The sequence below is a fragment of the Bos javanicus genome, chromosome 1 (assembly GCF_032452875.1).
Source record: "Bos javanicus breed banteng chromosome 1, ARS-OSU_banteng_1.0, whole genome shotgun sequence".
Taxonomy (NCBI): Eukaryota; Metazoa; Chordata; class Mammalia; order Artiodactyla; family Bovidae; genus Bos; species Bos javanicus.
In genome coordinates, this window is record NC_083868.1 from 4,498,904 (window position 1) to 4,520,354 (window position 21,451).

General features: G+C 46.0%; 1 protein-coding gene across 9 annotated transcripts in view; it reads left to right on the plus strand.

The window, feature by feature from the left end:
- Nucleotides 1-21,451, plus strand: part of TIAM1 (TIAM Rac1 associated GEF 1) — a 466,629-nt gene that overhangs the window by 215,940 nt on the left and 229,238 nt on the right. For 3 of the 9 annotated variants that reach the window (XM_061418849.1, XM_061418599.1, XM_061418514.1), the window contains exon 1: nt 11,117-11,285. The exons of 2 other annotated variants lie outside the window; for them this stretch is intronic. The gene's annotated coding sequence lies outside the window, so the exon portion shown is untranslated. Of the gene's footprint in view, nt 1-11,116; nt 11,286-11,386; nt 11,823-15,737; nt 15,869-21,451 lie in introns of those variants that run through there. 4 more of the 9 variants (XM_061418676.1, XM_061419005.1, XM_061419121.1 and 1 more) reach the window with 3 other exon arrangements.

Consider the following 21,451-nt stretch of genomic DNA (forward strand, 5'->3'; position numbering starts at 1 on the left):
AGATGAGGGAGGGGAAAGGACCTCCCAGAGAAGGTATCTTGAATAAAGGGCTCAAATCTAGGGTCCATGTATACTCAGAATGAATGCACGTTCCCACGGGAGCAAATAGCATGAGCTGGCACCATATTCCCATGAAAACAAAATCCCATGCTAATGCCAAAAGCCAAGAATATTGTTTTTGGTTATTGAAGTCGACTGAGTCAGTAGGGTCCATGTATGTGCCAGTAGCATCTATGAGGCTGGTTAAGAGCTATATTTGATTTTTATTTGGAGCGGGAAAGGGAACTCTCTGGTGGGTGTTCCTTCAGGAAACAGCTGACCTCACACCCAGCCAACCTGACTAATTTTTGCCGATGGAAAGTTCAGCAGGGAAGGGATTACAGCTGTTCTCCAATGGGCTGAGTTCATCTGTGGCCAGCAAAGAAGAACAAAGGCTCTCAGGGCACAGGGCTTTGGGAGGAGGGAGGAGTCTGAGTCATAAACCCGAGCTTGAGCAAGGTGTGTGAACACGTTGAAGCTGAGATGGCTTATCTTGGTCATCGCCAGCCTTCTGCAAAGATCTCAAAGCGTGGCAGGTTGGGCATCGTCGTAATCCGATGCTGAGAAATCCCTTTTCCTAGTAGCCAGGTGGCTGGGAGTGGAAAGCTGAGCTTCAGGGTTTCAGGTGGTCTGGTGAGGCATTGGTCAGGTCGCTTGGAGAGGAGCCTCCTCCACTCTGACCAGGAGGCAAGAGTAACTCTTGGTACCTACGCCAAGAGCCATGTGTCATCCTGTGACTCACCTGCTGTGCTTCAGTGGGAAGTCTGGGAGAGTGTGAGCTGGTTGAGCGCCAGCAAGATTCTGTTCATCATGTATTTCTTTTGACTAGGAACCAACACTGCAAATAGGTTAGTATAAAATACCCACCCAATGGTTAATTATCTCAACCTGGACCTGGAACTTGCCTGTGGCAGGGGACCTTGGTTCTGCGAAAGGACACTTTGAATCCTAAAGGAAATCAGTCCTGAATATTCATTGGAAGGACTGACGCTGAAGCTTGAAACGCCAGTACTTTGGCCACCTGATCCGAAGAACTGACTCGTTTGAAAAGACCCTGATGCTGGGAAAAATTGAAGGCAGGAGGAGAAGGGGACCACAGAGGATGAGATGGTTGGATGGCATCACTGACTCTTTGGACACGAGTTTGAGTAAATTGTGGGAGCTGCTGATGGACAGGGAGGCCTGGCGTGGTGCAGCCCATGGGGTCGCAAAGAGTTGGACATGATTGAGTGACTGAACTGAACTGATGAATTTTCTTCATGTGGGTTATGCATATTCTTTGACTGTTGCCCAGTTGAACTTGCTCACCTTAGATACCTTGTTCGGTCATCTTTCTCAGATGTTGTGATGATTATCTTCCAATAACTTCATGTCAGACTCTGAAGTATGTGGCTTGCCACTCCATTTGGTCTTGGGAGGGAGGCAAGGAGCCCTGTGAGTAAGCACAGGCTTTGGGAATCAGACTCAGCTCTGTGACTTTGTGAGGTGCTGAGAATCAGTGACTTCTGGAGGTGATGAGGACAGTAGAAACAAATGCAGTGCACGTGAGGCTGCCCAGGTCAATGATGAATGTCAAGGTTATAGGCCAAGTGTAGCATTGAGGTCGGGAAGAGCCAGGCTCCCAGCCTCTGTGAGACCAAGTTAGAATTTCAGACCTGCCTCCTCCTGTTGAACAGCTTTGGGCAATTCACGTAACCCCTGTGTGCCTCAGTCTCTCTATTGGTTAAATGGGTCTAGCACTTTGTTGCACTGTCATGAGGACCAGATACAAACATTGATGAGCAGACCCCAGTCCTATGATTTTGACGGAGGTCTTCATAAATTTTCTCAGTGCTCTCAGCCTCCTGTAGCGTCACAAGTAAAATACTATGTGGGTTGGCCAAAGGTTCGTCCATCTTTTCTGTAAGGTGTTGCAGAAAAACCCGAAGGAACTGTTGGCCAACCCACATTATAACCTGTCTTACAGATGGGGGACTGAGGCTTTACAAAAATTAGAAAATAGGCCTGTAACTAGAAAAGGAATTCCTGGCCAGTCTAGGTCTGCTCTGTGGGAAAAATGCATAAAACATGCTCTGTGAAAATTAAAAAGTGTATTAATAAAGCAGTAGAAAAAAAGAATAATATAAAGTTTCAATAATAAAAAACAGCCGATATTCAATTAAATGGATATGTGAGACAGTAAACACTAGGAATATAAGACATTTTCCATGGCTATATTTTCTTTCATCCTAGAACTGAACCAAACCCAATAAAAGACTGTTTATCACTCTCAGAAAAAAGTGTGCCATTTAGTATTTTCATTTGATAATTTGAATTTGAGTTGTTTTCTCCTCTTACTCTTCTGGGCTCAGATCCCACCCTTTCTGGCTTCATGTTCCGCTGTGAAATTTGGGACTGGGATGGGTTGGTGGAAGTGGAGCCATGGTGAGAGACGTTCCCTACAGGTGTAACGTCTGGCACCCGTGGAAGCTCCTGATGTGCAAAGGTGTGCCTTGTTTTATCTTCGTGATTACAAGAGGTTTTGTTTTACAGATTGGACAATCCCGTTTTACCTCTTACAGTCAGAGAAAAATGCTGCTGGTGTATGGTCGAGGTCATGGTGATGTGACAGGGAGAATGGGCACACATTAAAGCTTAGTTAACGTGCTTAAAGTTTTGATGATTTTTTAACAGCAGTATTGTGAAAAGCTACACGTACCTGAACCAGTAGTTTGAAAGCGATGAATTCTCTTTTTGAATCTTTAAAAAAAATTGTGGTAAAAAAATGTAACATAAAACTTGTCATTTTAACCATTTTTGTGTTTATAATTCAGTAACAGTAATTACATTGACAAGATTGTGCAATGACCATCACTGTCTATGCCCCAAACTTTTTCCTCACCTCCAAGAAACACTGTAACCATTAAGCAGTAAATCCTCATTTCCCCTGCTCTTCAGCACCTGGTAATCTCGGATCTCCTCTTTATATCCATGAATTTGCCTAGTCTAAGTATTTCATGTGAGTGGGCTTTGACCTTGTCACTGTAGCATGACATTTTCAAGGTTCATCCATATGTAGCAAGCATCATCCTCCATTCCTTTGAATGGCTGAATAATATTCCACTGTGTTTATCAGACGGCATCCTGTTTATCCATTCACTTGCTGATGGACACCTCGGATGTTTTCACTTTTTGCCTATTGTGAATAATATTGCATTGAGCATTCATGTGCAAGTTAGGAATGATGCCATTTTGTATCATCTGTGGAGATATATTTTAATTTCTTGGGCCTCTCGGAGTAGGACTTTTCAAATTGGGGGATCCTCGTCTTTGACCAGGGTGCCCTCTTGACCCTTGGCATGTATGAGTGTCCCATGCCGTTACCAGGCTTCCCCCTTTTTCTTGCCAAGCTTACCACTGTAATTTGTTTGGGAGGACGCTGGTTGCTGGTGAATCAGCCTGCCTTCAGCCATCCTGGCTTAATTGCATCCTTCCATCCGAAGTTTCTGAGCCTCTTGTTTGCTAGTCTGGAGTTGAGCCAAGAAGTTTCTTGTGCATCCAGTTATTATGGTTTGCTATTAGTTGTAGACGGGATCAATGTATATCATTTTATTTATATGTGCCTTTTGTACTGTGTTGAGGTTCAGAATTATTTATGTATATGCTGTCTTGGGGCTTCCCTGGTAGCTCAGTTGGTAAAGAATCCACCTGCAATACAGGAGACCCCGGTTCAATTCCTGGGTCAGGAAGATCCCTTCGAGAAGGGATAGGCTACCCCCTCCAGCATTCTTGGGCTTCCCTGGTGGCTCAAGCAGTAAAGAATCTGCCTGCAATTCAGAGACCTGGGTTTGATCCCTGGGTTGGGAAGATCTCCTGGAGAAGGGAACGGCTACCCACTCCAGTATTCTTTCCTGGAGACTTCCATGGACAGAGGCGCCTGGCAGGCTACAGTCCATGGGGTCACAAAGAGTGGGACACAGCTGAGCGACTTTCACTTTTATGCTGCCTTTAATGTTTATTTTAGGGAATTATTTTAAGGAGGTAATACCTGAATTGGTGGAAGGAACAGCAGGTTTCAATCAATCTGGCTTCTAGGCTGAGTCTGCTGTCATTTTATTCTGTGAGCCTGAGCAGGTCACGTAACCATTCTGACCTACAAGATCGCCATCCTTGTTTCGGCGCTTATATACACTGGTCTATGACTCTTCATGAGTCTATTGCCTTACCTCGGGCCATTTACTATTCTGATATATAAGCTTGTTGCATTTCCTGATTGAAAGTACTCTTTGCATGTTGGATCTGCTGCTGCTGCTAAGTCGCTTCAGTCGTGTCCGACTCTGTGTGACCCCATAGACGGCAGCCCACCAGGCTCCCCCGTCCCTGGGATTCTCCAGCAAGAACACTGGAGTGGGTCGCCATTTCCTTCTCCAGTGCATGAAAGTGAAAAGTGAAAGTGAAGTCGCTCAGTTGTGTCCGACCCTCAGCGACCCCATGGACTGTAGCCCACCAGACTCCTCCATCCATGGGATTTTCCAGGCAGGAGTACTGGAGTGGGGTGCCATTGCCTTCTCCAGCCGTGTGGTCTTAGAGACCATAAAATCCAATGCTTGTGTGCTTGGAAGGGAAAGCGAACCGAGTAGATTCCCATTAGCAAGTTCCTGGTGTTACAGGTCCCCTGATTTGAATTGATGATGTTCCTTTCACTAGCAGAGAACTCTGGCAGATGTCAGGTGTTAGAAATGCATCTGTGGGTGTGGTCCTTTTTACTTCGCCGTTATACCCACGTGCTGGGTGTGTCCTTCCTACCCAGCTTCACCTGGACATGTTCTGGGTAATGCAGAAAATGTGAAATGACATTTACCATTCTCCTGTAATATGAAATGAAGTTAAAAGCTCCTCTTCCCCATGGAAAACAAAACCTAATACCACTTTATTGGCTGTCCTTGGTGAGCACCCAAGGCTGCTGTGACTCACTGCAGTGACCCTCGTGAGGGGACGTGCTGCTTCCTCATAGTAGGGGCTCGACAGGAAGGGCTCAAGAGGGGTCTCTGTGGACCTGGGCTCTTGGAAGGGGCCCCACTCTCTCATTCAGCATGTGACTAGTCTCAATTGTGTTGTTTTTTAGTCACTGAGGCGTATCTGATTCTTCTGTAACCCCCTGGACTGTAGCCCGCCAGGCTCCTCTGTCTGTGGGATTTCTCAGGCAAGAATACTGGAGTGGGTTGCCATTCTCTTCTCCAGGGCATCTTCCCTGCCCAGAGATCGAACCTGTGTCTCCTGCGTTGGCAGGTGGAGTCTTTACCACTGAGCATGAGGGAAGCTCATGTCTCAACTTCACTATCTATACCATGACCAAAATAACAATATCAACAGAAAAACATCAAAAACATTCTAACCACTAAAACAGCTTGAGAAGCAGGCTTGGCTTATTTCCTGATTGACATATCTTTGCCTATGTTGCACCCTTTACCGTTTAGGGAAAATATTAGGCATGTGCTCCTACAAAGCCTGTTAGCCCATCCCACCCATTGTCAAAGGCATCTATGTCAACTTCCCATTTTACTGAAGAAACTGGAGGGTTTACTTTAAGTCACTTACCTGGTTGTTAGTGGAGCCTGGACTTGAAGTAGGTCTTCTTACTGCCTGTTTTTGCACCTCCTGTGAGCAAAGGAGGCCTCCCCAGTGAGAACACTCCCTGCCCCAGCTTTTGCAGGAGGCTATCATGCTGAATGGTAAGGTTATCTTGGCTGCATGTTCTTTGGAAAGATAGCAGGACTGAAATTACAGCTTGACTTCTTATCTTGGTACATTCGTTACTCAGCAGTGATGTGACTCTTTGTGCCAATAATAATTGTTATTGTTTATCGCTGTTGAGCAGAGAGATGCCTAAAAGATCCCACACCAGTGAGAACCCAGATGCTCTCACCCCCACGAACCACATGCATCTCTTGTGCAAGGCGCTTGGAGACCTTGGAACCAACTGCCTCACAGTGTGTGTGGGGGCGGGACAGCACTGGGCTCCGTGTGGGTGAAGCTAATAGGGGCTGAGAGCTCATGGACTCGTCCTCTGTCCTCCTTGTTCCCTCTTTCCGCTGGTTACCCCTCCTCCCCTCTCCCCTTCACCCTTCCAGTTACAAGTCCGGGTTTAGTTACGTCAATCACCACTGGAGTCCTGAAACTCTTAGCCTTGGCATGTGAGATAAAAGTGGTTCTGTAAAGAAATGTAATTTGGGGCAATGAAAGCCAATGGGAATTTTAAAGTCATGGAAACATATAATTGGAAGCTAGAGCTGGGAAGTCAGAGAAGATTAATTTGAACACCATCATTTATATGGTTGAGGAAATTGAAGCCTTTGGATTTCAAGGAACTTGCCGCACAGTCACTGCAGTGTATCCTGGAGGTGGCCTTTAAAGGCTATTAGAGTTTGCATGCCTTTTTCAGCAGATGGTGTATTTTTCAGGAATATTTCCACTAATTGATTTTGCATTCAGTTTTCAGATAGCAAAAATGATGTCAAGAGTTTTTCTGGGGAAGGAAATGGCAACCCGTTCGAGTATTCTTGCCTGGGAAATCCCATGGACAGAGGAGCCTGGTGGGTCCATGGGGTTGCAAAAGAGTCGGGCATGATTTAGCAACTAAACAACAACAACAATATAAGCACTTCAAGAAAGAGTAAAAGGAAAGAAAGAGCCTCACAGTTTGGGTGGTGCAAAGTGTAAAGTCATAAAACATTCTTTTATCAAATCAAGTTTAATGAGGGCTTTGCACATCATGGGCTTCCCTGGTGGCTCAGATGGTAAAGAATCCGTCTGCCATGCAGGAGACCCGGGTTCCATCCCTGGGTTGGGAAGATCCCCTGGAGGAGGCCATGGTAACCCACTCCAGTATTCTTGCCTGGAGAATCCCATGGACAGAGGAGCCTGGTGGGCTACAGTCCATGGGGTCACACAGAGTCAACTGAGCGACTGACACTTTTCACTTTCACTTGCACATCAAGACAAGACAAGACATTGAAAGGGTGGGCTTTGGTTTCTTCTCAGAGAGAAGAAAGGCCTCACTCATCCAGGGCTGAATCAAGGGTTTTCAAACATGTCAGTGTCCCTGAACGCATCCTCAGATCACCAAGCGGGCTGGGTGAGATGGATCCACATTTAGACTTTCAATCAGTTTCAAACATTAAAAAATTGATTTTGGCAATCAGACGTCAGTCAACTGTGAAATGTATTTGTGAATAAGCTTCTGAATTTCCCTAGTGACATCATAGGATTAACTGGATCTGTGTTTAGATCTGTACCTGTGCTGGGGAATCATTTTATTTGGATTCAGAATATTTGACGGTGTTAATTAACACCCCAGTTGGGCTTCACCTCACTTAAGGAGCACTTTCTCCCCAGCTTTGTTGCTGACTCAGGGTAATACAGGTGACGGCAGGTTGGTGTGAGCGCTTGGTACCTTAGCCCTCCTTCCTAGCTCCAGATTTAGACCGGGGAGAGTGGCAGAGCGCTCACTGCAGGCACTAATATCAACTTTGCAGATCTTTTCAGCTCAGCCGATTACAATGATTTGGGGTTAAGCTGCTTTGATTCCTGAGCAAGTTGGTTTTGAAGACCCTTGAATAGCTCATCCAGAAGAATCTTGTTTAAGAAGAGCATTTGTGTCATTGAGAACACAATTTCAAAGGAATTTTAAAAGCCAGGTATTATAGGTCTAATAAGCAAAATAGCAAGATAAAGACCTAGTAAAATCTTTGGGGAAAATTAAGAAAAAAAATTTTTCTGAGTGTAAATTCCTGAGTGTAAATTCAGCTGACAAAGAAGAGAGACGTTTAACCCTTTGTGGCTTTCTTCCCCACATATCAAATATTGTTTCCAACATGTATTAACTGATTAATTAATTATAATTATGTCAGTTTAGCTAGCTCCTGTATAGATATCTACAAGCAGTATAAATACCATATAAGGGTGTCATGGCTTGTAGATTTTTTTCAAACTGGTTTTTAGGTAAATCTTTCTTTTTTCCCCACTTGTGGTAGATTACTCTTGTAACTGGTTTCATTTAATATCGTCTCCAGGTTTATCCTGACCCCAGATGACTGGTAAAAACAAAAGTCAGTTGGGTGCCCTCTACTGGTTGTATTTCTCTGTTACAGAAGTGTTGCCTGTTGATGCCTGAGTTCATTGCTTGTGTAGGGCTCAGAACTGTGCTTACTTGTTCTTTTCCTAAATTCATATGAATCTTGAAAAGCAAAATGAGTGGCTTTAGAGACTGCAGGCTCAGGAGTTGGTACCTTAAGGAGGGCTCAAGTGTCTTTTGTCATCAGCTTGTCACGTGGCTTGTGGGGGACCCACAGCCTGGTACTCTTCTTCTGTTGTGGGAGTAAGCGCTGTGGTGCAAAGAGACACCTCTCTGGGAGGCCAGTGGCCGCCGCTTGGGAACTGCTCAGGCTCTGATCTTGGTCTGGGCTCGCCCTGGTCACCCATGTCAGGTCTTTGGCAATCTGTCAGCCGCTGAACGCAGTCAGCAGATTCTTCATGTGCTGTCAGATCATTCAGACTCTTGAACCCCCTGGTGCCCCGTGGATTTCTGCCAGAAGCAACTGTAGGGGACTCTCTTTTCTGACCTGAGAGGTGGGTAGTAAAGTGGGGACTCCTTCAGTTTAATACCACGTCCATTTATTGAGAACCTGCCATCTGCTAGGTTTTAAGGGGGATTCAAAATGAGCACACCCACTGCCCCCTCGCACCCACCCCTCACACCTCTGAACAACAACAACGAATCTCTTTCTTATTCAAGAAAGGAGAAAAAAACATATGGCATCCCAGTTAAAAGAAGTGTTCAATACTTCTTAGGTAATGATGAGACCAGAAAAACTTGTAGGAAAGAGGTAGACTTTGTGATGCTTACATTCTTTTTGCTGTAAGTGATTTGTAACTTGCTTTTCGGTAAGCTGTAATGAGATTAAACGTCCTTCCTGTTCTCAGTGGAGTGTCTCCAGCTAGTGACTGTCTATACAGAGATGACTGATGTGACCGGGATAAGCCCGACCCTGTGTGTCTTTCACAACTCTTTCACTTTGCACCCGATGCCTCCTTGCCCAGCCATGCAATGATTCTCAAGCTGATATCCTGGCTTTCTGTCATCTTCCTCTCAACCCTCTCTTGATTATCTTCATCCAAATTCAACAGAAGTTGGTTTTGTGAGTTGCATGAACCCCAAATCGGTAAACTTTTTTCCTGATCTGACCCCAGTGCCCAGTTTCTTCTGAGCTCACACGACAGCCATCAGTCATCAAATGCTACACAATGGGAAGGAAGGAGAAATGCTGTTCTGTATTGTCATAAGCCCCAGGAGAATCTCTTTATAATATTGGTGATCATAGATGGAATGTCCATTAAGTGACAGTGGATAGCAAGACCTCTGTCAGGGTCTTGCTGACAATAGCAAGCACTATTGTTTTCTTGGGCTGCATAACCCTTTGTTGAAGGGGGCTTTCCTGTGCATTTTAGGGTGCTTAGCAGCATCCTTGACTGACACCTATTAGATGCTAATTGTACCCCCAAGTTGTGTCTCCAATACTGCTAAATGTCCCTTTAAGGGAAGTCACCTTTTGGTAAGGACCATTATCCAAATCCGGGACCAAAACCACTATCCACATCCAGGACCACTGCTTTCCTGTCTCATTCTGCTCCTTCAGAAGTCTTCATGAGCATTCTCTTGGTTGTTTGCGTCATTTATCAGACAGTCTTTAAATGTATACTTATGCTAGCTTTCCATGGGGTCGCTGAGGGTCGGACACAACTGAGCAGCTTCACTTTTACTTTTCACTTTCATACATTGGAGAGGGAAATGGCAACCCACTCCAATGTTTTTGCCTGGAGAATCCCAGGGACAGGGGAGCCTGGTGGGCTGCCATCTATGGGGTCGCACAGAGCAGCAGCTTCTCAGCAAGGTACTGGGAATATATAAATCAACTAGGCATCTACTTCTTACTCATTTTTGAATCAGTTTTGACCGGATTGTGGTTTTTACCATTTTGATTTTTAACATGATTATCTTGAAAATTCCCTTTTCTGAGTAACTGCTCCCAGCCTGTATCTCTGACAGGCACTTGAGCAATTACGACCTCTTTAATGATGAATGTTGTGTTTCTATTTCTGTGGCCTGTTTGTTTGAAAAAAGTCCCTTGCAGCAGTGGGTCAGTATCCTTGGCTTTTAACACAGCTCTTAACCTTGTAAAATGATAATGTGCTATTAATCTATCAATTTCATCCATGAATGCTTCAACTCTTTCAGACAGGGCCTCTTGCTTGTCATTCCAGATATCCTATTTTCTTATACTGTGATTTCTTTCCTTCTCTTTAACTGGCCACCTGAGGCTTCATTTCATGTGTGGTCCTTTTAAAGTTTTATTTAAGTGAACTTTTGTTTGGGAACCAAGAGCAAGCCCAGCTGAAAGATACCACTGGACTGCTTTCACGTGAGCTTTGTTGGCTTATGTCCTTTAGAATTTTTAGAAACTGTGATATAGAAATTGCTCATGGGAAATCAAATTAACAGCAGTTATATTTCAAAGAGGAGGGGCAGCGGGGTGCATTTCAGGGAGGAGTTCCCAACAAGATTGGGAATTTTAAGTTGTCTGGTTCATTATATTATTTTCAAATATATTTTTGTATACCTGAAATATTTTGTAATAGGCTTTAAAGGAAAAATAAGCAGCTGAAAGTGTTTTTTTTTTTTTTTTCTGTCCTCGACTCTTTTAAACTAGATATTCATAAAATTAGGTCTCCACTTGCTGAACTACCCATGTTCCTGCCGGGAAAGAGCGGGTACTGCGCAGTTATTTAAGATTTATAGCCTCTTAAATCCGATAAGAGGCACTGCTTTCTTGCCACGTGCTTTCGAAAAATAGACTTTCTGCAGGGCGACCAGGTTCGTCTGTAAAATGGGTAAAAGCTGTTAGGAATTAATTTCCCCAAAGGATGCGAGGAGCTGGGCGCTGGGGAGTCCACGGCGTTGCGCACACCAAAGGGGAGACGAATTGGAGGAGGCGGAGAGGAGGGAGGCGACGGTGTGCGGGGAGGAGCCACAAATCCTCTTCTACACACCCAAATGACCAGATTCATCACAGCACGAAACTTCACAAGGTAACGCCCACTCCCACCGCCTGGAGCCCGGGGAAGGCTGGCTGCTTCCTCATTTCTGTTACTGGAAGTTCTGAGAGATGGGAAGCAAGACGCGAGCGGCATGTGCGCCTCGCTGAGCGACGGTGAGCTTGAATTTCAAACCCGGTTCTTTTCATCGGCAAATTTCTTTGTGTTGGGAGGTGTGGGCCAGCCCTGGGCGGCGAGAGGCCGGATGGGAACCCGGGCTCCGCAGCTGCCGCGCGGAGACCTGTGCGCCCGGGATCGGCGGGGCGCGTCTCCGCGCTGCGCTGGGGCTGCCCGGGGACACCACCAAGTGGGTTCTGGTTCCTGGGGAAAGGGGTTCGGGGTTTTGAAAGCGATTCATCCCCCACCCCCTTCCGCGCTCGCCGCGTCTGTAACCGAGGATCTCACTGAATCTGGGTTCTGGAAGGAGATGGTGGGATCCTGTTATCCACCAAAGATGCGCCGTGTCTCAGGCTGCCCTGCCGCGCGTTCAGTGTCCACGTCTTTGAAAATGAACCCCGTAAAAGTCCCGGGATTTTAAGTGACAAAAACTTCCGAAGGAATATTCCGAAGCTGTGGTGCTAACAGGCTCCTGGGTGGGAATTCTGGAGTGAAGCCTGGGAAGTCTACGTTTCTCATTAATTCTGTCTGATTGAGTGAGTACAGTTCCAGGGTTTCTGGCTATTGAGGTGTTGTTTATTTATGTGGAACTTTTTTCCTTGAAAAATGTTAGTTTTCTGTGGCAGCTGACTTGTCTTTAGATTGATTGCCCAAGTCGATTTCGGGTGGGGTGGGGAGAGGAAGTTTGGGTGGAGGGTGGCATGAGGTTGGGTTGATTGCAAGAGACGCTTCACTTGTCTCAGCAGAGGATAAACTTGGACAAATGCGGGCATTCTTTAGGTTTTATTTTGAGCCCCTCAAGGAGCTTTATTTTGACCTGTGTAGTGTTTCCTTACTGCAGGGTTGGTTAGGTGGAGGCCTGGGGGTTAACTGTTATCTGTGTCATCTATTTCATATCTGATCAACAGGTTAGTGCAGAGCAGTGGGAGCTGTGTGTATGTGTGTGTGTGTGTGTGTGTGTGTGTATGTGTTGTAAGCTGATCTTTTGTAAGAATTTTTAGAGAATTGTCCTGCTCTCTGAGCCAGAAGCGAAGGCGAATGAATGTGTGGATCTTATTATATTTGTAGAAAACCAAGTTTTATTTTGTAAGGGCTTCTCCAGGTTCTGGGGTGGGTGTGACTTGGGGGGATGTTAGCGGCCCATTCTGTTGTTCTCCTAATGCCAGAAAGGACCAGCCTGACTTCCCCAGCCCACCTTCCATCTGAACTTCGGGGCTTGGGGGACGGGATGCTGTGCCCACAGTTTTAGTCTTCGTTTACTTTCACTCTTTAGCTTTCTCGAAGTTTATGATACAGAACTAGAATGAAATTACTTTTAAACCAATCTAGACACATGCTGGGCTTCCTAGGTGGCTCAGTGGTAAAGAATCCTCCTGCTAATGCAGGAGACCTGGGGGTTCGATCCCTGGGTCGAGAAGATTCCCCTGGAGGAGGAAATGGCAACCCACTCCAGTATTCTTGCCTGGAGAATCCCACGGACAGAGGAGCCTGGCTACAGAGGGTACGTCCATGGAGTTGCAAAGAGTCAGTCATGACTTAGCTACTGGGCATGATCACGCACATGTGCCAGGGAAAAACAACTGGAGGCATGGTCTGGGCTGCTGGAGCCCTGCTTTCTTGCTTGTTGTGGGCTCAAGAAAGAACATGCAGGTGGGAATGAACTTGATGCTGATTCCTCCTACCCTGCCAAGGAGCCTTTAGTAACTTACTCAACAGGAAAGACAACCAGACTCGATCTCGTGATAATGCTGCTAAAACTGACTAATAGACCCTTGTTTGTGGAGTTTTATGGAACAGTAATCCTCAGCTAGGGAAGGGGGAATATATTATTCAGAAAGGTTTCTAGACACTCTCACATGGGACTGTCTGGGGACATCATCGTGAAGCTATTTGAAACGTGTATTAATTACGCTGTATGACCTTGCAGGTGTCACAGCTTCTGTATCATTGTTTTCTTGTGGTCGCTATACCTCGCCCATACCTGGATTGGCCCTGGATATTTGAATTTTATCTTATTTATTTGTTTATGTTGTTTGGCTGCCCCTCAGGACGTGTGGGATCTCAGTTCTCCGACCAGGGATTGAACCTGCCCCTCTTTCATTGGCATTGTGGAGTCTTAACCCTTGGACTGCCAAGGAAGTTCTTGGATTTTATTTTTTTTATTATTGCAAGTTCAGTTTATTCTGTAGAAGTAAGGCTATTAAGATGATCTTGTTTTTAGTAACGAGTTTTGTTTTCTTTTTAATAGGGATTTTCCCATTTCATCTTAAACTTATTTATATAAAGTTACAGATAATATCCTTTCATAATAATTTTCAAGAGTACAGCATCTGTAGAAGTGTTTCCTTTTTCATTTCTGGAATTGGTTATTTGTGCCTTTTTTCTTTTTTGATCAACCTTGCTAATGTATTATCAGTTTTATTCATTTTTGAAAGACCTAACTTTGGTTTTGTTTATATTTTAAATGAAGCATAAACAAATACAACTTATTGTAAGTTTACATGCATTTAAAAAATTGTGCCCTATGGAACTCTGTCGAAAAAGATTTCAAGAGCCTTTAAAACTAAATAACTGAGTCTCCTAGTTGTATGGAGGAAGATACTGTATATTTATGTGTCTTTGACGTAATGTTTTCCAGTTTTATTAAAATATAGCTTGTGTTCCTGAGTATCATACCTGTTGGAGCAAATTGTTGTAGGGTGGGTTTTGCATATTCACTGGGACACACGCTGTGAAATTGTTTTGGAAACATCTTACTAGAATTCACCCAAGACTTACTGATAATTTAATGTGAATTGAAGGTGATTTCAACCCACTTAACAAGTTTACTTTGTACTGAGCCAGAGCAAATTTGTTGTAATGACTGAGGGAAAATGTTTCAGTTTGGTTCATATTTAATGCATGAGCCTTGGCATTTTAAAGTTTCCTCAGAAAATCTTTCTGAGTATGTGGTGGTGGTGTAAGAACAATAACTTTGGAGTCAGAAAGAGCTGGGTTTGAATTCCTGCTCTCAGTTGTAGCTGTGTGGCCCTGGGGAAATTGCCTAACCTCTCTGAGCCTGTGGGTCCCCTACTGTGAGAGAGAGGTCTGAAAACTACTTCGGGGGCCTTCGTGAGATTCCTCTGAGTTTTCACGTAAGGGACCCGTCTCGCGGTTTGGCACACACACAGTGGATCGTCAGTTGTAGTCTGAGGAGTGTTTTCCTCTGCTACTGTTGTGCAAGGTCACAGTTCTGCGGGTGCCTTCCTTCCAGAAATGTGAACGGGTATTGCAATAGCATGAAACAAAACCACTTCTATCATTCTTTTTTTTTAATTCCGGGCAAGTGGAATTATCAGGGTCCCTTTCCATATTTTCATCTTATCCCAGTGAATTGATAGTAAACTGACTGTACATTTCCCCCTCCACTTTTTTTTTTTAATTAAATTTTTTTTTTTTAAATTGTGGAAAAAGTGACATAATCTACAACATACTATTTCAATATGGTGGGAGATGGTTGGCTGATGAACACTACCTTGATTTTGTATTTCCACCACATTTTCTGATATCTATACTATAAGGTGGCTCTAGTGGTAAGGAACCCTCCTGCCAATACAGGAGACATAAGAGACTCTGGTTCTGTCCCTGGGTCAGGAAGATTCCCTGGACAAGGACATGGCAACTGACTCCAGTATTGTTCCCTGGAGAATCCCATGGATAAAGGAACCTGGCAGGCTGTAATCCCTAAGGGTCGCAAAGAATCAGACACGACTGAAGCAACTTCGCGCGCACACACGTACCGTTCAGCGGCACTAAGTGCACACACACTGTTGTGCAACTCTCACCATCGTCACCTTCCTGGGATTACTGTATGTTTTCCTTCAGCTCATTTCACCTCCTTGAGAATCTAACTGCTCTCTTCTAATTCCCTCCCTTTCTTTCTTGCTTTTTTTGGGCTGTCTTTAGAGTATACATCAGGGCTTCCCTGGTAGCTCAGATGGTGAAGAATCTGCCTGCAGTACAGGAGACCTGGGTTTGATCCTTGGGTCGAAAAGATCCTCTGGAGGAGGAAACGGGAACCCATTCCAGTATTTTTGCCTGGAGAATCCCATGGACAGAGAAACCTGGCGGGCTACAGTCCATGGGGTCACAAAGAGTCGGACACGACTAGGCGACTAACACACACAGGGTACAAATGTGGAGAAGGAAATGGCAATGCACTCCAGTATTCTTGCCTGGAGAATCCCATGAATAGAGGAGGCTGGCGGGCTACAGTCTATGGAGTTGCAAAGAGTCAGACGCGACTAACACACACAGGGTACGAATGAAACGGGTACAAAGCTCAGAACTTGAGATGTAAGTCAGTGGGGTTGCTCCTTTGAAGGCAAAGTTTGTTAACTTTCGTTACTACAGAATTTAGCTGGGAGATGCTTGGGGTTGATTGCCACATTGATTTCGTATTTCCACCGCAGTTTCTGAGCATCCTCTTCCCGGGCTTGGAGTTCGTCCATGCTTTGCGGGGAGATATGGATCGTTGAATGCTACTGCTGACTTCTTAACCAAGGAGAGAAATGAAGAGCAAAGGGCGGAGGAGGTTGGCCAGGTAATATTCCTGCACAAAGGACTGTAGCATTATTGAAGTCTCCAAACTCAAGCTGTTTGTTCTCCCTGGGGTTTCTCCTCTGAATAGATCCTGGGAGAATCTGTGGCATAATTACTTAAGATTTATTTAGGCATCCAGTGTTGCAATGGGCTGAGCTGGGCAGGGGGAAGGATTGTGAGCTGGAGAAAGGCTTTATGGTGTGATGCCAACATCATTTGCTATTCCGCCCAAGGAGCGAGTCTTGGTTTACATTTTGCGGAGTGAATTGGCCTTCGCCGTGGGGCTATTTTCCAAGTCAGCAGATTGATTAACCAGCTGCCCTTGACCTGGCCTGTCTGCTATGACCCTGAGGGCTGAGTAACAGCACAGGAGCTGCTGTTTGTTTTAGTTGGTGTTTTTATGACAACAGAGAACAAGAGGGCCCATAGTCTTCCTAAGTATTTTGCAGCACTGCTTCCCTAGTTTATTTTGATTCCTTACTTGAAAACAAAGTATTAGCATACCATTCATTGGTGAAACTTGAGGGTGAGAGGTCATCACTTTTGGAAAGCTGTCTTTTTTAATTGTTCTGGATGGATTTGTAAGCTCTTGAGCTAGGTCATAGTACCTCATGCAGTACTTTGGACTCATATGCTCCAGTGTTTGACAATTCAGGCTTTCATAAATTATGAGATTTTGGCGGGCAAGAATAACCATGGCCAAAGTGCTTTGTATGAAGCCATAGTGGTATAAGCGCCTGGTAAGTGAAGGTGGTGCTAATGGTAAAGAATCTGCCTGCCAGTGCAGGAGACGTATGAAATGAAGGTTCGACCCCTGGGTTGGGAAGATCTGGAGGAGGGCATGGCAACCCACTCCGGTATTCTTGTCTGGAGAATTCCATGGACAGAGGAGCCTGGTGGGCTACAGTCCATAGTGTTGCACAGAGTTGGACACAACTGAAGCGACTTAGCATACACGCAAATGCTTCTTTGATTATTCAAATACAAATTCCTTGTTAGACTATGAATACTAAATACTGATTTATTGAGTATCTATAACATGGTGGTGGTGGTGGTTTAGTTGCTCAGTTGTGTCCGACTCTTGCGGCCCCATGGACTGCAGCCCGCCAGGCTCCTCTGCCAATGGGATTCTTCAGGCGAGGACACTGGAGTGGGTTGCCATTTCCTTCTCCAAGGGATCTTCCCAACCCAGGAATTGAACTCCGGTCTCCTGCATCGCAGGAAGATTCTTTACCGACCGAGCTATGAGGGAAGCCCATCTACAACATATGAGGTACTTTTCCTAAGTTATCACAATGAGGTTTCCGAGGAAGATTTTGTAACCTCTAGAGGAATATGAAAGGTGAGCATAAAACCCATTGCTTTCCTCTGTCTGTTCTTGTGGGTAGAACCACAGTGGGCTGAGCCCCACCCCTCTAGACCCGAAGCCAGGAGCAGGGGGGCTGGTCCCTTGGGGTATGATGGCTCTGGGTCCTAGCCTCTCACCTAGGACATGAGCTGTGGATGGCACGTTTGGAGATCTTGAGAAGCCTCTCCTGTTTGGGATGGGGTAAGTGGAGTGTTTTCAGAACACTGGGACATGAGTAGGCAAGCCTTTAAAGTCCTTCTTGTCTTAGGATCTGTCGAAATCCACCTATTCAGGATGATAGAAGTTTCATTATCTGTTTTGATGAGAAGAGGGCTTCTGATTCTACCTGCTCAGAAACTGAGACTTTGAAACAGATTTTCTGGGAACTTCCTGATGCTTGAAAGTGAAAGGGTTAATCGCTCAGTCATGTCCTACTCTTTGGCGACTCAAGGACCCCTGGACTGCAGCTCGTCAGGGTCCTCTGTCCACAGGATTCTTCAGGCAAGAATCCTGGAGTGGTTTGCCATTCCCTTCTCCAAGGGATCTTCCTGACCTAGGGATTGAACCTGGGTCTCCTGCATTGCAGGCAGATTCTTTACTGTCTGGGCCACTTAGGGGCCCTTTCTTCTTGGATCATCCACATGGACAGGCCAGTCTTTGGGGCTTGATGATGAGGTGGTGGGGGCGCACCCCAAGTCAGGACCACTGTGAGCCAGCTGGGTCTGCCCTTTGGGAGCCTCCATACATGCACTGATTCCTTCCACCTTGAGTCGTGAGGAAGAAGGTTCCCATTGATTTTCAGATTACATAATTTTAGAGACTTTTGGGGATAACCTTCCTACCTTTGTTTTCCTGACTTTTTCTTTGCCTGCCCTCGTGACACCAGAAAAGGGGAAGAAAGAATCGATTTGGAGAGCAGCTGGGAAAGCTTGGTAGCAGATGGGGTTTTTCTGGGGCTGTTGTGCATGAGATCAGGTTCCTTGGAACAGGGAGGTTGACTCTTCGCCTGAACTGGGAAGTAGGTTTGGTTGCAGTGGGGTACTTCATGTGGCCTTCACTGCTGTGCCCAGATGGGGTCCCATCATTGCTTGAGAGGCAAGGGGCTTCCTGCTGGAAGGATCCAGGTGGGAAAAGTGTCTGGTTTACAGGCACTTGGAGAAAAGAAATCTGTGGAACAGACACCTTTCCTGCCTCCCATGTGTGGCCTGAGACTCTTCTAGGAAGTCCAGCAAAAGGGGACTCGTGGCTCTAAAGTTCCTCTGCCACGTGGGGACAGTGTCGTCTGCCCTGAGCAACATCTCCCACTTAATGTCACTGGGCGAGGATGGTTTAGACCAAAGGGGGCTTTCTAACTATACACGTACAGTTATTCTTTCCACGCTTGCCTTCCTCCAGGGACTTCCTGGCAGTCCCATGCTTCCATGGGAAGACTCCATGCTTCCATGGCAGGGGCTTGGGTTCGATCCTGGGTTGGAGAACTAAGATCCCACATGCCACATGGCATGGCCAACAACAACAAACAAACATAAGAAACAACAAGCAAACACGCTTGCTTTCCTCCCATCAATGTAGCCACTCAAGCCTTGTTAGTAAGTGACATAATGCTCTACTGTTTAACAGTGATCAGATTTGGGTCCTATGCCAGTTGATCTAGGATCTGAACAAATAAGGGATCTCCAACTTGATGGAGAGGCTGAATCACCGATGCTTCCTGAGGCATGAGCCCTGCAATTAAAAAATTTTTTTTTTTTTTTTACTGTAATAACACAGCACGCAACCTACCCTCTGATCAGATTTTTAAGTGTTCAGTACAGTATTAGCAGTAGGTGCGGTATTTTACAGTGAGTCTCTAGAACTTGCTCACCTGGCATACCTGAGATTTAATACCCGTTGATTTGCACCTCCTCATCCCCCTTCCCTCCAGCCCCTGGCATCCCCCATTCTAGCCTTTGCTTTCATGATGAGTTTCACTATTTTAGATAACCAATGGCACCCCACTCCAGTACTCTTGCCTGGAAAATCCCATGGATAGAGGAGCCTAGTAGGCTGCAGTCCGTGAGGTCGCTAAGAGTTGGACATGACTGAGCGACTTCACTTTGACTTTTCACTTTCATGCATTGGAGAAGGAAATGGCAACCCACTCCAGTGTTCTTGCCTGGAGAATCCCAGGGACGGGGATGCCTGGTGGGCTGCCGTCTATGGGGTCGCACAGAGTCGGACATGACTGAAGTGACTTAGCAGCATGTAAGTGGAAGCATGCAACATTTGTCTTTCTGGGACTGGCTTATTTCAAAAAGCACAGTGTTCTTAGGGTTCATCCATGCTGTGGCATATGCAGGATTTCCTTCTTTTTTAAGGCTGAGTAATATTCATGTGTGTACTGCCTTTTCCCCGCCTTCCTCCATTGTTGAACCTTTGGGTGGTGTCCCCATCTTGGCTACTGTGAGTAATGCTGCAGTGAACATGGGCTGGCTCATGTCTCTTTGGGATCCTGCTTTCATTTATTTTGGGTAAATACCCACATGTGGGATTGCTGGATCCTCTGGTCGTTCTGTTTCTTTCTTTTGCAATGGCTGCGCACTTTTGCCTCCTGATCCCTGCAGTTTACTGCCCACCAGCATCTCGGGCTCTCCTCTGCAGGTCTTGCTCTGACCTGTTCTTCCTGTCCTACCTGTTCTGGCCACACCTGGATCCAGACTGGCAGCCTTAGCACAGGGCAGCCTACAGACCTCTTGCTCTCCTTTGAATCCCATTGCATTGTCATAGTTGGGTTGCTGGCTTTTTATTAAGGGGTAAATAATATAAACAACAATGATGAAAACAACATTTAACCCTCTGAGGCACATGTCGCCTGTGCTCTGTCCCGCCTGTTTGGATCCACGTTGTCTTATGTGCAAATCAGCTTCCCCCCATGCTTTCACTCCATAAGCCAGCCTTCCCTTCTCTTTGTTGGCGAGCCGGCCTTGAGGTTTGCTGCGCCTTTGACCATGGAGTCCTTGTCCCTTGAGGCAATCCTTAGCCAGAGCTGGGTGTGGGTATTTCAGGCAGACTCTTGAGGTTTTCCCTGTCCTGTCTCCAGAGAGCTCTGGTGGCCTCTTTCTCCCACTCCCCAACTGGTTTTCTGTGAAACTGCTTCCACTAAGTAACTTAAGCGTGAGTTCTCATCTCTGGGTTAAGGAACTTGTTCCAAGTGACAGCGTTAGGAAAGGAGGAGAGAGGATTTGAACCGCAGTTGCCTGATTCCCTGAAGGCTCCCGTGTGTCTCTCCAAGGTAGGGCTGGTCGTCCTCTCCTGTATATTTGCCTCATTGTGGGTTAGAGTGACTGCCACAGCTGCTGCTGCTTCTGCTGCTAAGTCGCTTCAGTCGTGTCCGACCCTGTGCCACCCCATAGACGGCAGCCCACCAGGCTCCCCCGTCCCTGGGATTCTTCAGGCAAGAACACTGGAGTGGGTTGCCATTTCCTTCTCCAGTGCATGAAAGTGAAAAGTGAAAGTGAAGTCATTCAGTCATGTCCAACTCTTAGCAACCCCATGGACTGTAGCCTACCAGGCTCCTCCGTCCATGGGATTTTCCAGGCAAGAGTACTGGAGTGGGGTGCCATTGCCTTCTCCGGACTGCCACAGGCTGTTGTGTAAATGCTTGTTTGATGAGTGGCTAATTGGCCCAGCTGAGCTCTAAACAGCCTTACCAAGTCCTGTCTCCGGGCGAGTGTCCGTTCCATCTCCCCCTCCGGTGACCTCCCCCCAGCTGTCTTTCGGAATCAGTGTCAGCCCACCTCCTCCTTGCTGCCTTTCCAGTCTCTTCCAGCCCCGAATCATTTTTTCCCCCTCAGTGCCCCGTATTACTAGTCAGATGTTGCCTTTTTAATCTTTTTTTCCTCTCAACTCAACTGTAAATCCTTGAGTGCTGTGATGGTGCCCGGAACCACAGAGTACGCGTGTGCTGATCTGATTCTTCAGGGATGCATCATAACCTGGCCCACGCTGTCCAGAGAAATGCCACGGTTGTTTCCCGGTTCTATGAATGAAGGGAAGTCGAGGTCAAGGAACAGACTTGAAAAAAATAAGATAAGCGAGGGGGCAAATCTAAAAATCATCAGCCCACTTTTGGGTGAGCTCGTGTTGCGTTTTCACGCTGCAGCTGTTCAAGCTGAATCACAGGGTGGATGGATCATCTTTTGGCTTCAAGCACGGTGGTTAGCCGTCTTCCCCCACTGGGAGAATGGAAGCAGATTT